Below are 12,675 nucleotides of genomic sequence, written 5' to 3'. Positions count from 1 at the left end.
TATATATGTGTGTGTGTGTGTGTGTGTATATATATATATATATATATATATATATATATATATATATATATATATATATATATATATTTATATGTATACACATATACATACCTACATATATACATAAATACATGCATACATATATATATATATATATATATATATATATATATATTACTGTATATATATGGGTTATGGAAAAAATCCGCGAAGTGGTGAATCCGCGATGGTCGAACCGCGAAGTAGCGAGGGTTCACTGTACAAGTATTTCAAATTACGAGCCTACTTCCTGAACGAATTAAACTCATAAACCCTGGTACTACTGTATAATACTCTATACTTAATAGGTAATGAGTGTTAATTTGTACATACTAGTAAAATAATCTTAATGGTTACATTTTATTTGTTCCAGCACTATATACAAACCATACACTCTGTATGTAAGAGCATTATTTCGGCGATAGCTGAAACTAGCTGTTAAAGCTATGGCGAGGTGTAACTACCCTCTGTTAGCTAGTTTAAGTGGGGTAGTGTAGGTAGACCAGGCACCCGCTTACACCAGCACTAGTAAACAATCATCACTTTTTACTTTGACTTGGTAGAGGAAAGACGTAGTCATACTCTTCTGTCAAAACATTTTAACCGGTTGCGATGAAGAGCAAGTGGTCTAAAAGTTTAAAAATTTTTTTTTTTTCCAGATGGTGACCTTGGACTTCCCTTTAGTGTGAACTCTGTTGCTTCCCTTAGCGAACCAATGGCGCCATTCTCCGAGTGTCTCTTTCATTGCTGCCTACCTTCCTTGGGGCTTTCGGGTCTCCCCGCTAAGGAATGGTTTATAGTGTTAAAGTTTTATGCAGCACTCTCTGCTTCTGCTCACCTATGTTCCTGCAGCTTTGGCATGGGAACAAGAGGAATGGCAAACTGGTTTCCTTTGTAGTTTCCAATCAGGGGGAATCTTTTCAAGGTGAACCCAGGAACTGGCTTCAGCTACGTTTCACAGGCTGCTTTCGATGTCGACCTTCAACTTGAATATAGCTTTTCGATGGGAAGTAGAGAGCGCTGCCCGAAGGTTCACCTCCAGGTGTTGGGCAATTTTCACTTTCGAGGTAGAATTACCCTCCACCAGCCATTATCCAGCATTCATCCCACTTGGGAGAATTGCCGACAACGGCAACAGGGGTTGATCACCTTTCTCTCCCGTGAGAGAGACTGCCTTCGCCTGAGTAGTTCCCCCTCTAGGGATCCGTCCATGCCCCGCTCTTGCTCGTTGGAACTTGGTGATGAAGGAGCTAGGTGACTGCTTGCAGTTTCTGCTCATTACCGCTGTGCAGTACTTTCAGGATATAAAACGAGTTTCTTGAGCAACTTTCCTTGTTGTCTTTGCCGCTGATGGTGATGCCTGATAGCTGCTTGCGGTTGCCACCTCTCCTATCGACAAGTCTTGGAGGCTTCATCTCTTCGGAGTTATTGCCGACTACGTGCCTTTGGGCACAACAAAGCTTTTAGAGCTTTGCAAGGTCAGGCCCTTCAGACCTGGCCTTCATGATTTCTACCTTTTACGAGGGAGAAACTACTCGTAAGCTTTAACTCTTCGTGGTTATTTTCTACATCGTGCCTTTTGGGGCACAACAAAGCTCATGGAGCTTTGTGAGGCAAAGCCCTTCATGACCTGTGCCTCATGGTTTCAACTACTTATGAGGGAGGAATGGCTGTTCTTCAAGTCCAGCATAGCCTTTTTTTCGTTCCCATCCGAGGGGATGACATAAGACTACACGGGGGGTTAGGATGAGCATGAGTATTTTACAAATACCTTAGTTTAGGTCATGCCCAGTGATGTACACCCATCCACTGTCCTCTAGTGAGGTGGGTGGGCAAGATCTTCCGCCTGACGAAGGTCTGCCAGCAACCTAGGTTATTCGCCTTAGTACCCATTGTGACTTTGCGAGACCCTTCTCGCCAGCACACATATGCTACCTCGGTAGCATGCAGAGCTTCAGCTTACTGTTGCCTCTAGTGCTCGCTACTTTGGTAGCTCGCAGAACTTCAGCTTACTGTTGCCGCAAGTAGTAACATGCACTTACATTACCTGTACCTATCCTTACAGGTAGGAGTCAACTCTCTCCTCAGCGGCGTTTGCTAACACTCGCCAACGTTCACTAAACTCGCCAGCACTCACTAGCTTTCACGGGCACTTGCTCCCGTTTGCTGGCAAGCTTGGAAAAACCTGCCTTATACTGTACTGTATTTGTGTTCTTTACATTCTTGGCCAACAAAGCCTTACATGCAAGACTACGCTTCTTCATTGGAAACTCTCTTCGCTGAGGCGGTTTACACAACTATAGGCATTTGCTAACATCCTATAGAAGGCTTGAGGAACTAGCTCTGGCTACGCTTCCTCAGGCAGCACTCTTGTCAGATCATCTTAAAGCGCTACCAGGAGGTTCGCCTCCAGGGGTTGGACTACTTTTCCTTTCAAAGGCGAGTTTTTTCCCCAGGTGTGGGGTTTTCTCCCTTTCGATGGAATCCCTGCATCTTCATCACTTCATCAACTGCGACTGCTGTTGCTGTCTTCGCCTAGACTAAGCTCCCCCTTGTTAAGTCTCTCTTCCATCGGGGGCGCAAGTCTCTAATGCAAAGTGATCACCTCTCTCGTTCGCAAGAGGGACCACTCATAGAGACTCCTCTACGGAGGATTGCTACTGCTGAAGGTCAGGTTGCTGACTTTCTCCTGTACGACGCTGCATCTAGTCCTTGGACTTCGTTTCTGGACTCTTCTGTGGATTGTTTGCAATCTCTATCGGTGGATGATCGTCCTCCCAAAGGGTACATCACAGTTCCTGATTGTACTAACAGCTGAACTGCCATTCTTGCCCCCAGTACAACCTCCTGAGGCCCTACCTAAGCGTGCAGCTGTGCGCCAGCATTCCCCAGCTCGCCAGGGCCCTGCAGTGCACCAGCACACGGCAACATCTCATCAGCGCTAGCCTGCTGGATCACGCTTTACAGAGCGCCCACGCTCTCCAGCTCGTCAACGGCTTGGGGCGCGCCTTCATCTGCTCTTACTCGGCGCAACCTCGCCACCTAGAGCAACGTTTGCCAGCTCGCCAGCACTCACCAGCCAACCTACGATCGCCGGCGCAACAGAGCTCACTGAAACCTGAGCACCAGCGTTCTCCTGCCCGCCAGCCTTCTCCTGCCCGCCAGCCTTCTCCTACACGTCAGCACTCTCCTGCCCGCCAGCGTTATACTGCGCGCCAGCACTTCCCATGCGCATGCGTCATTGCTGTCCTACTACAATCTTCTGTGCGCCAACATTCTCATGCGTGCGTGTGCCAACACACTCACGAGCACGCCAGCCCTCTCATGCTCCCGCACAAGTACTCTGTCCCTCGCACGCGCGTGCGCGCCAGCACTCTCCCGTGTGACAGGGCTTACTAGCATTCTCCCGCACGCGCGCCCGTGCCAGAGCTGTCGTACGCATGAGATTTCGCCCCCCGACCTGCGCGCTGCGATCGCGTGTCTTTCTGCCTGCACGCTTACGATCCTGAGCGCTCGCGCGACCGCGCATTCTATGGAGATTGCACAGCACCTTACTGAGCACCAACGCTCTCAGATCCAGCGTGCACACTCCTGCTGCATTCTGGGAAGACTGCACAGCGCCTTACTGCGCGCCAACCTTCTCCGGCGCACTTGCACTTTCAGATCCCGCTCTCGCCAATGCGCCAGCTCTTGCCTGCTCGCCAGTGATCTCCTGCACGCCAGTACTCTTCTGCGCATTCACCGAAAACTGCGTTTCAGCAGAAACTGAGCACCAGCATCATCCTGTGCGCCAACGCTGGTCAACGGCCATACCACGTTGAAAACACCGCTTCTCGTCCGATCAGCGAAAGAAAGCAACGTTGGGTCTGGTCAGTACTTGAATGGGTAACCGCCTGGGAACACCAGATGCTGTTGGCATTCCAGTACTCTCCTGCGCACTCGCATGAGAGGCAAAAAGAATGAAAAGTTGTTGACAGGTCACCATTGCCCCATTCCCCTCCCCGAAAACGCATTACAACATGCCCGCCGGGAAAAAAAGCAAAGAGGCTTCACAGAAGGGTTCAAGATCCTGGAGATTCCATCTTCCAAGGTGAATCAACGGTATCTACCATCGGTATAGACTCCTCTTGGTCCCTTTCTCTTCAGGTGTTTTTTTTTTTTCCTGACAGTACCACTGTCAGCAAACACGATCTGAACATTGCAAACAGCCTGTCATTAGCACGATCAGCACTTTCAAGCTCATCTTCCATCATTGAGAAATCATCAACCGACTGATCGCTAGATCACCGTTTGCTGATCACCAGATTGCCAATTACTAGCTCATCTCTCTCTGATCATTGACCTCTAGTCTCGCCAATTGCTAACGATCTCCAACTGCTAGCATGCCGATCGCCGATTGCTAGCGTGCCGATCGCCTATTGCTAGTCAATAATCAGTCATCAGCTTGCTGATCACTAGAACGCCGATGTGCAGCTTGTCTTTCTTAGATCATCGACCTCAGTTCGCTGATCTCTGATCAGCCAATTGTCAGCTACTTGCTGGTCTCTAGCTCACCGATCGCGAGCGCTGATCATGAATGGCTTCACCGATCACCAACTGACGATCATTAAACTTTCTGCTGTCTCTCAGGGCTCTCCAAGCCGATCACCAACTCATTAATTGCCAACCTTCCTTGGCTGACTGATCAGACAGCCTTCATCTGCCTGTCAGTTACCATCTTCGGCTCACAGATCGCCGATTCACCCATCATTGGCAGTTCGCCGTTGACCAGCAGTTCATCACTCAGACTTGCTAGTTGACCTCTGCCCGTGGTTCCCTAAATCAGAAGGCATACAACACACTTGTTCGCCATCACACCAATCCACTAAAGTGATCGGCAAACAACCGACAGCCCCCATCAGCGGCTTGTCAACAGGTGACTACTCGCGAGCACTCTCCAACTGCACAGTAACCACGATACCCAGCTGTTAACCATTAATCAACATTCTCCAGACCGATGCTGTTCTAAAGAATAGCATCAATCCCATCATGGCACAAGGTAGGGTTAAATGTTGCATTACTTTTATCAGTTGTAGAAGTTCTCTCCCAGGGAAGAATCCTTACATAAGGTATCACGTCCCATCCTTTCTGCCACGAGTCGAGACCCCAGCGTCAACAAAATCCCATGCGAAAAGATCTGCAAGGAGCTGTCCCTTCAGGTTGATGTCCACACCATGTTGGAGGAGTTCGGACAAGGCCTAAGACCACAGGTCTTCACTTGCACGCTGGACCTAAAGGACGCATACTTCCAGGCCAAAACCATCCATCTTCTAGGAAAGATTGAAGATGCAATCTAGACAAACCAGAAACACCAGTTCAGGGCTCTGTGCTTCAGTATTTCCCTAGCACCCATCCTGGACTTACAGAGTTCAGGGCTCTGTGCTTCAGTCTTTCCCAAGCACCCATCCTGGACTTACAGGATCGGCTTTTGTCTCCTCCGTTTCTGGACGACTGAGTGACCTAAGCAGACTTGGTGGTAACTTTGCAATAGCACCAGAACTTCTGATTATGGTAATCATGGTAAACCTTGGGAAGTCTTCCCTACTCCCCTCTCAGAAGACTGGTATATCTGGGAATGATACTAGACATCAATTTCCACAAAACCTTCTCATCAAAGACAGGTGGAGAAAAGTCACAAGACCCTTTCTCAAAACAAGAAGAACTCCCAGCCCAGAGTGACCTTTTTGTTCCTCGGACACCCATCATCTCTGGCCTGTCTAGCCTCCAGCGGCCGCCTCAATATTAGTTCTCTCCAGTGCCGGCTTTAGTTCGATTGGAATCATGCCTTTGATTCCCTGGACATTCTGATCCCCATGGGACCAGAAATTTGGATGAACCTCAATGGATGAGTGTCAGTGAGAATCTATGGAGTGGTATAACCTTCTCATCCTTCCTCACCCCTCAGACTTGATGCTGTGCTTAGACATCAAAATAAGGGAGGAGGGACAATAGTGCTGCACCACACGACCTCAGGCCTCTGGACAGAGTCCGAAAGTACCTTCACTTAAATCTCTAAAGAGATGAAGGCCAACTTTCCGGTCCTTCAACAGCCTCATCAGTTCCTAATGGGACACTCAGTGATGTGATGAGCGACAACACCACACACCACATAGAGGCTCACATCAACAAGCAAGAAGGAACTAGCTCGCAGCCTCTTCTCATCTAACCGTATAAATACTAAGATGGGACAAAGTCCGCTCGGTACCACTATCAGCCCTCTTCATTCCAGACTAGAGGAATGTGCTCGCCGACAATTTGTGCACAGCATCTCAGATAAGGTGTATCGAATGGTCTTTGGATCACCTTTTAGCCGACAAAGTCCCGACTTTACAGGATTCTCCAACCATGGATCTGTTTGCAACGCCCCTGAGTCTCAGGCTTCCGCTGCTCCCCAGTCCCAGACCCCAAGGTGCTCTGGCAGGAAGCATGCTAACAACGGTGGGTACAACAAAGCCGTTTACGTCTCGTCCCTGTTTTTGTCAGAAGAGAAGGGTACTCAACGGCTAGAACATCGGTCAGCCTCTCAAGGGCTCTCATAGCTCCGCTATGGCATTACACAGAACGGTTTTCAAACCTTCTGCAGCTCCTGATAGAGCCTCCAAAAGAACCCTCTCCACGTCACAGACAACCACATTTCTAGACATCTACTACAAACTATTGCTTCGCTATGATTGTACGCCTGGAGACTACCCAGTACCTCCTCTCTCACTGAGGCTTTTTGCAATAAGTTGCGAAGAGGTTGGTCTAGATATCTGAGGAATACCTCAGCATCAGTCTACCAGGCAAAGTATAACATCTGTGGTTAGTGTCTTGGGTAAGCATATCTTTCCACTTGATACCTCTATTCCAGCAATAGCGGAATCCTCAAGTATGTGCAGGAGGAAAAGACTCCCTTTTTAGTTCCAGCAGGTAAAGACGATCACTCGACCTTGAGCCTCGCCTTCAAACTGAAATGAAGGGACACACCCCTCATCGCATCGCTATATCTTTCCCAACTCATGCAAACTTACCACTTGCCTTCTCCCAGTCGGAATTGAGACCTTCCTCTCGGAACATGGTTCGAGTTCTCCGGTCTCTAAGAAGACCTCCGTTTCACTTCACCAGGCAACAAATTTTTACCTGGTTTAGAAGACTGTTCCTACACACTTTGACAGTGGCCAAACGAGTCAAGGAACTTCATGGTCTCTCTTTCGACGTGGCCCATTCATGAGGAGGGGGAAAGGCAACATTCAGTTTCGTCCCCGAATATGTTGCCAGACAGTCTCCAGAGGTGACGGGTCCTAAACAATAAGTCTCCACTCAGTAACTGACGATCCAGATTATCTGTTACTTTAACTGGGGTAAGGTTTGAGGCTCTACCTCAAGAGAACGGTAACTGCCTACCCAGGCCCCTTCTCTTGTCATCAGCACTGGGAGAGGCAAGAGGAGGATCACCAAAACATCATCTCTGCTTGATTCACAGTCAGTCGTCAATTATGTTCTGAATCCAGATCCTCATCCAACACGCTGACCCGCGATGTCAGGGGCCTTCTAAGCAGATTACTCTGTGATGCAGGTTCTACAAGCAAGGGTGTGAATGGTCCAGGTGACTTTCACAACCTTTCTCATGCAAGACGTGACCCACAGGAACTCAATACGATCTCTATTGGTCTTGTGGTGGCTGTACAAGAGCTGGTTGTATACCTCAAGCTCCTTATTGGACAAGTAGTAGAAGGTTGAGGGCACTATTAACCGGTTTTAGTCTGTGTGAATGAAAAGATTTGACTGGCTCTTATTCTTTTCTTCATCCTCCCCTCTCTTGGGGAAAGTAGCATCGTGGGTTCTCTGCATAAGCTGAACTCAAACCACTGCAGGTAATCCGTGCTCCCTTGTGTACCGAGTATTAAGCTAATACTGTTGCGTCCCCATACCCTGGCGAGGTGGTAATGGGAAAGACTTGGTTACAACAGTTTTTCCTACAAAAAAACTCTAAATAAATCTACCTAGACAGTCACACTTTTAAATATCTTAATACACAGCTTGCGTAGGCAGCGGACCTTGCGTAGCAAGGTTTTAGCGAGGCACAGGGACTCCTTATTTTGAGTACTAACATACTAAGATAAGGAGCCCCCGGGTAAAGCCAAAAGCCAGATTGGTAGGGACGTCCACCCTTCCTAATGGGTGAGTCACCCCTAAATAAATAGCATAGGTTTGTATTCCAGTTACAGAACAAATGACAAATTTGTCGATAATTTGTATTTTTCCTAATGATACAAACCTTAGCTATTTATACAAACTTGCCCGCCAGCCCTATCCCCCTTGAAATCCTACCTCCAAGCAAAGTGAGCTAAATCACCGGTGTGTGAGTGGGAGCAGTAGCAAGCTACCCCCCCTACCCCCGCTAACCAGCGGTATGGGTAGTAAACCCTCGCTAAATTTTAATGGCTCGTCATTTCAGCTTCGCAGAAAGTAACACCCCTTAAATAAATAGCTAAGGTTTGTATCGTTAGGAAAAATACAAATTATCTACAAATTTGTCATTTTTATTACTCTGTCACAACAGTTTGGATTGCTTGCCTCCAGACCACTCAAGAATTATCCTGATTTGGTTTATATTCCACAAGAATTGAATGTTTTCTGGAAATCAATAAAAATCACTACGTAGAAATCTCTGTTTCAATACTTGGTCATCCATTCACTGCGTTCACAGTCATTTTTACAAACTTTACAAATGTGATTCAAACTTAAAGTATGCCAAATCTAGGCTCTAACGCCTGCCCCGTTGTGCTGTTGACCCTATGAGAAAAAGAGAGGTGTCTTCAGGCTATTAGGGCTGAAGGAGCATAAAACAAGAAATTATATAAACATAGAATATTTGCGTCTCATAACTATAAAGTTCAAATGCATCTTGCATCAATTTTGTTACAGTCAGCAGTGTTACAAAAAATACAGTGGAAGCATAGGATAATAAATTAAAAGGAAGAAAGTCTGTGCATAAAGAACTGAATATCATCATCCTTCCATTTAAGCAATTCACTAATTACATGCATAGTCACATAGTCTTTACAGATATTTACAGTACAAAGTTATATACAGTACTCAATTCTAGATTTAGTTTCCTACACGTTCAATATTTACATCAATTAATTCTAGACTTAGTTCTTTGCACATTCAATATTTACATTAATCAATTCTAGACTTAGTTCTCTTCACATTCACTATTTGCAATACTCAATTATAGACTTAGTTCTCTACACATTCAATTTTTACAGGATACAAATATATTGATTTTTAACCCTATCACACTACATCCAAAATTCTCAAAGCTAGCAAAACTTAGTCTCTGTCATGGGAAATATGCAATATTTTCACAATTACACCAACACCTCTCTTTGGTACATATTAGACATAAATAACAGAAACAGTGACCTTATACAGTTTTTCCCTCACATAAGATGACTCATTTCTCAACCTTGAACTTCTGTATTCCAATTTAGGAATTAAAAAAATAATTGGTGATTAATACAGTAACATAACTTTTATGGTAAACGAATTCTGTACTTAATTCACTGGGAGATTTAGAAATCTTTTTCCGAGTCAAAATTCTCTCTTGTGACACATTACTGGTGAGTAATATTGATCTCTGGCAGCACTGGAGATAGACTAAAATGGCGACTCTCCAGATACAAAAGGGATCCCTTCATCTGGTTGATAACCTTGCCTAGAAGCTGGTATTTGTGGGTTAACGAAATTCTGTAATGAAAAAATGACAGAATCCGTGGACTCAGCAGAAGACGACAATACAAATCCTGAGTAACCAGGTGGCGATTCAGGAGGTAGCTCTGTTTGAGGTAACCCAAACAGAGTTGTCACAGTCATATTAGGTAAACCCGACTATGCCGCTTCAACCTTGAGCTGTGACTTGTGTTTCACGCTTCCACTGAAATGCCGGAAAGGGTTAGAATTCCAAGGAAGCTCAGGAGTGGAAGACAATTCCATTCCCATGGTTTCCATTTGATTTAAAGTTAGACAAGGTCCCATAACTCAGTTGAAGTAAAGGCAAGTCAAGAGCGAAGCCTTTGATTTAGTTGAAGGGGAATTAAATCCAGATGAAATGGAACTCTCAGGCAACACTTGTTTCAAAATCAGATGGCAAAAAGCCAGAAAAGTCATGATTGGGATAAGTGGACACTGCAGAGTCAGAAACAGGGCTTTCTGTACTAGCAGATCTTAACAAGTTCTTTGCTGGAACTCTTGGAACCAGCAGGCTGTTCCGACAGTGATATACTGGATACTTCAAAGAATTCCCAACTAGGTGGTGGATGAACAACCCCTTCTTCCTGGAAAGAGGACACTAAAAAACTAAGTGCTGGAACTTCTGACACAGGAGAGTGAAATACCAATTCAGGAGTCAAAATTGGAGTGTCTTACATTTCAGTGGAATTGCCCTCCCACTGTTTCTGGCTTTACAGGTGTCTCATCAAAATCTTCAGGTGGATATAACTATGCATCCAGTGCCCTCTCTCTCTCATAAGTCCTTGCTGACCTAAGGATGGGTTTGAACTGAGTGAGACTTCTTGTAGAATTGTAACTTTTCCTTTGCTATCGGGACTTGTTACGAACTTGAGACAAAATTATGATGGGACTATTGCAGAGACACCAAATGAATTACTATCACTACTGGAATCAGAACTATCCGAGATGTCAGACAAAGTTGGACTATTATCAACAAGCCCTGAACTATCCTGAGTCTCGTTCCTAGATTAGGACCCTTGGAATGCCAGAAAAGGGTATCCTAAGATAAGCTGAAGGTTTAAGCCATGCCTTTATCTAGATATGGTGAGCCTTTGCCAGTTCATCATCAGGCAGTCTCTTCAGCTGATAGGTGACTTTATACTCATTTACTTTAATAACAGGGAATACCCCTTCAAATCTAGGGACGAGCTTGTTCGTCAGGTCTCCTAACAGGTGCACCTTCTCAAGAACCAAAGAACCATCCCTAAACGGTTTTTATTGAGGATGTCCTTCATCCCATGGGTCTATCATTTCTGCTGAAAGCAATGGGATACTATCAACATTGTGAGCACCCTTCAGTATGTTCTCAGCTGGATTACAACCATTCTCTGTGTGGGGGATGGTTGTAACAGAGAACTGCTCTTGATATATACTGGTCCAAGTTCCGAGATTCCCCAGAAATTACCCTCAGTAACTCGCCAATAGTACGGTTTACTGCGCCATTACTAGAGGGTGTGTATGGAGTGGTTTTCACATGTTCAACATTATACTGCTCTAACAACTTGGTAAATTCCTGGGAAATAAACCCAGGGCTGTTATCAATCAATGTCCGGAGTGGAACACATGGAATAACCGGAAAAAGTTGGTCTTCAAGTTCTTGGTATATCGTGCTGCTGCTCTTATTCCGTATGGGTACTGCCATCACCCACTTGGAATAATGGTCGACCATCATCAGACGCCCAATAAAACCAGTACTGGTTGTTGGGAGACTTACAAGGTCCACAGTGACCAATTCAAAAGGAGAAGAGGTCACTATTGGTGGGACAACAACCTCCCTTGAAACCTTATAAGTCTGACATTCCCAATACGTCCTGCATATATCCCTGATTACACTAATCAAGGATTTGTGTCAAATGAGTGGACAGAGCATTGCAGTCATTTTTCCTATTCCCCAGTGAGCATTTTGGAGGTGTGTGTCTGTGATAAGGTCAGTCAGGACATTAAAGGTGATTATAGGGACTACCGAGGCATCTGTGCTCCGTTTTGCTAGAAGATCCTGGTGCACCTGCCAGGTTAGACCAACACCTCTATATGCTAGATAGGAGTGTGGAGCCTGTGATGCAGGAACTCCAGAGTAGATCATCTTAACGACAAATTGAATCTGTCAGTGATCTCCCTGGATCTTAAACCCCTGACTAAAGGACAGGAGAGCATTCCCTGAGATTACTCAATGTTCAGAGCCAGTCCCCTTCATGACAGTGGTCTCGGTAGGCAGTGATGAGACAAGAGTACCTTAGAGGACAATTATTTTAGAATAGTGGGGCTGTTATACAGCAACTGTACTCGGAGTGAATCCAGTATCAGGTGGGCTGCATCAAGCAGATATCTGCCAAAGTCATAACAAAATGTCACTAGCAGCTAGCACTGCATAGCTAAATAGCAGAAGTTTCCACCTGGAAGGACACTTTGCTTATAACTGAACATTTCCTAGAATGCTGGTAGGGGCACCAGTCAGTTCCTCTAACTGTTCTGTAGACAGTACCTGGTACCCTATGCCAAGCTGGCTCAGTGCAGTCTCATTGACAAGACAAACCTGTGCTCTTGTATCAACAAAAGCACAATATAAGGTGTCCTGTAACATTACTAGACCTACTGCCGAGTGTTGAGAGACATGCCTATTCACTGAATTATAGGATAATCCTCTGGTACTTCAGGATCATTAGCGGCCAAGCCTTTAGCTTTAGGCACACGAGCTTTCACCTCCATCTTATGCCCTAGAATTATGTCAGTTAGAGGAATTTAGTTACGGAGTTCAAGCAGATGATTAAAATGCACTCCAGTAAGACACTGAAGATGCACACACTGAGTCTCAGTCATGAATGG

General features: G+C 45.6%; 1 protein-coding gene and 1 non-coding gene across 4 annotated transcripts in view; both read left to right on the top strand.

Moving 5' to 3' along the window:
- The window catches only part of mre11 (double strand break repair nuclease mre11), a 432,238-nt gene that overhangs the window by 302,718 nt on the left and 116,845 nt on the right, over window positions 1-12,675 (top strand). The window lies entirely within an intron of this gene.
- Window positions 3,839-3,957, top strand: LOC137659045 (5S ribosomal RNA). The gene has a single exon (XR_011047458.1). It is a non-coding gene; the product is annotated as a 5S ribosomal RNA (ribosomal RNA).

This window comes from Palaemon carinicauda, chromosome 1 (assembly GCF_036898095.1).
Source record: "Palaemon carinicauda isolate YSFRI2023 chromosome 1, ASM3689809v2, whole genome shotgun sequence".
Taxonomy (NCBI): Eukaryota; Metazoa; Arthropoda; class Malacostraca; order Decapoda; family Palaemonidae; genus Palaemon; species Palaemon carinicauda.
This window is presented reverse-complemented; position numbering and strand designations above follow the sequence as displayed.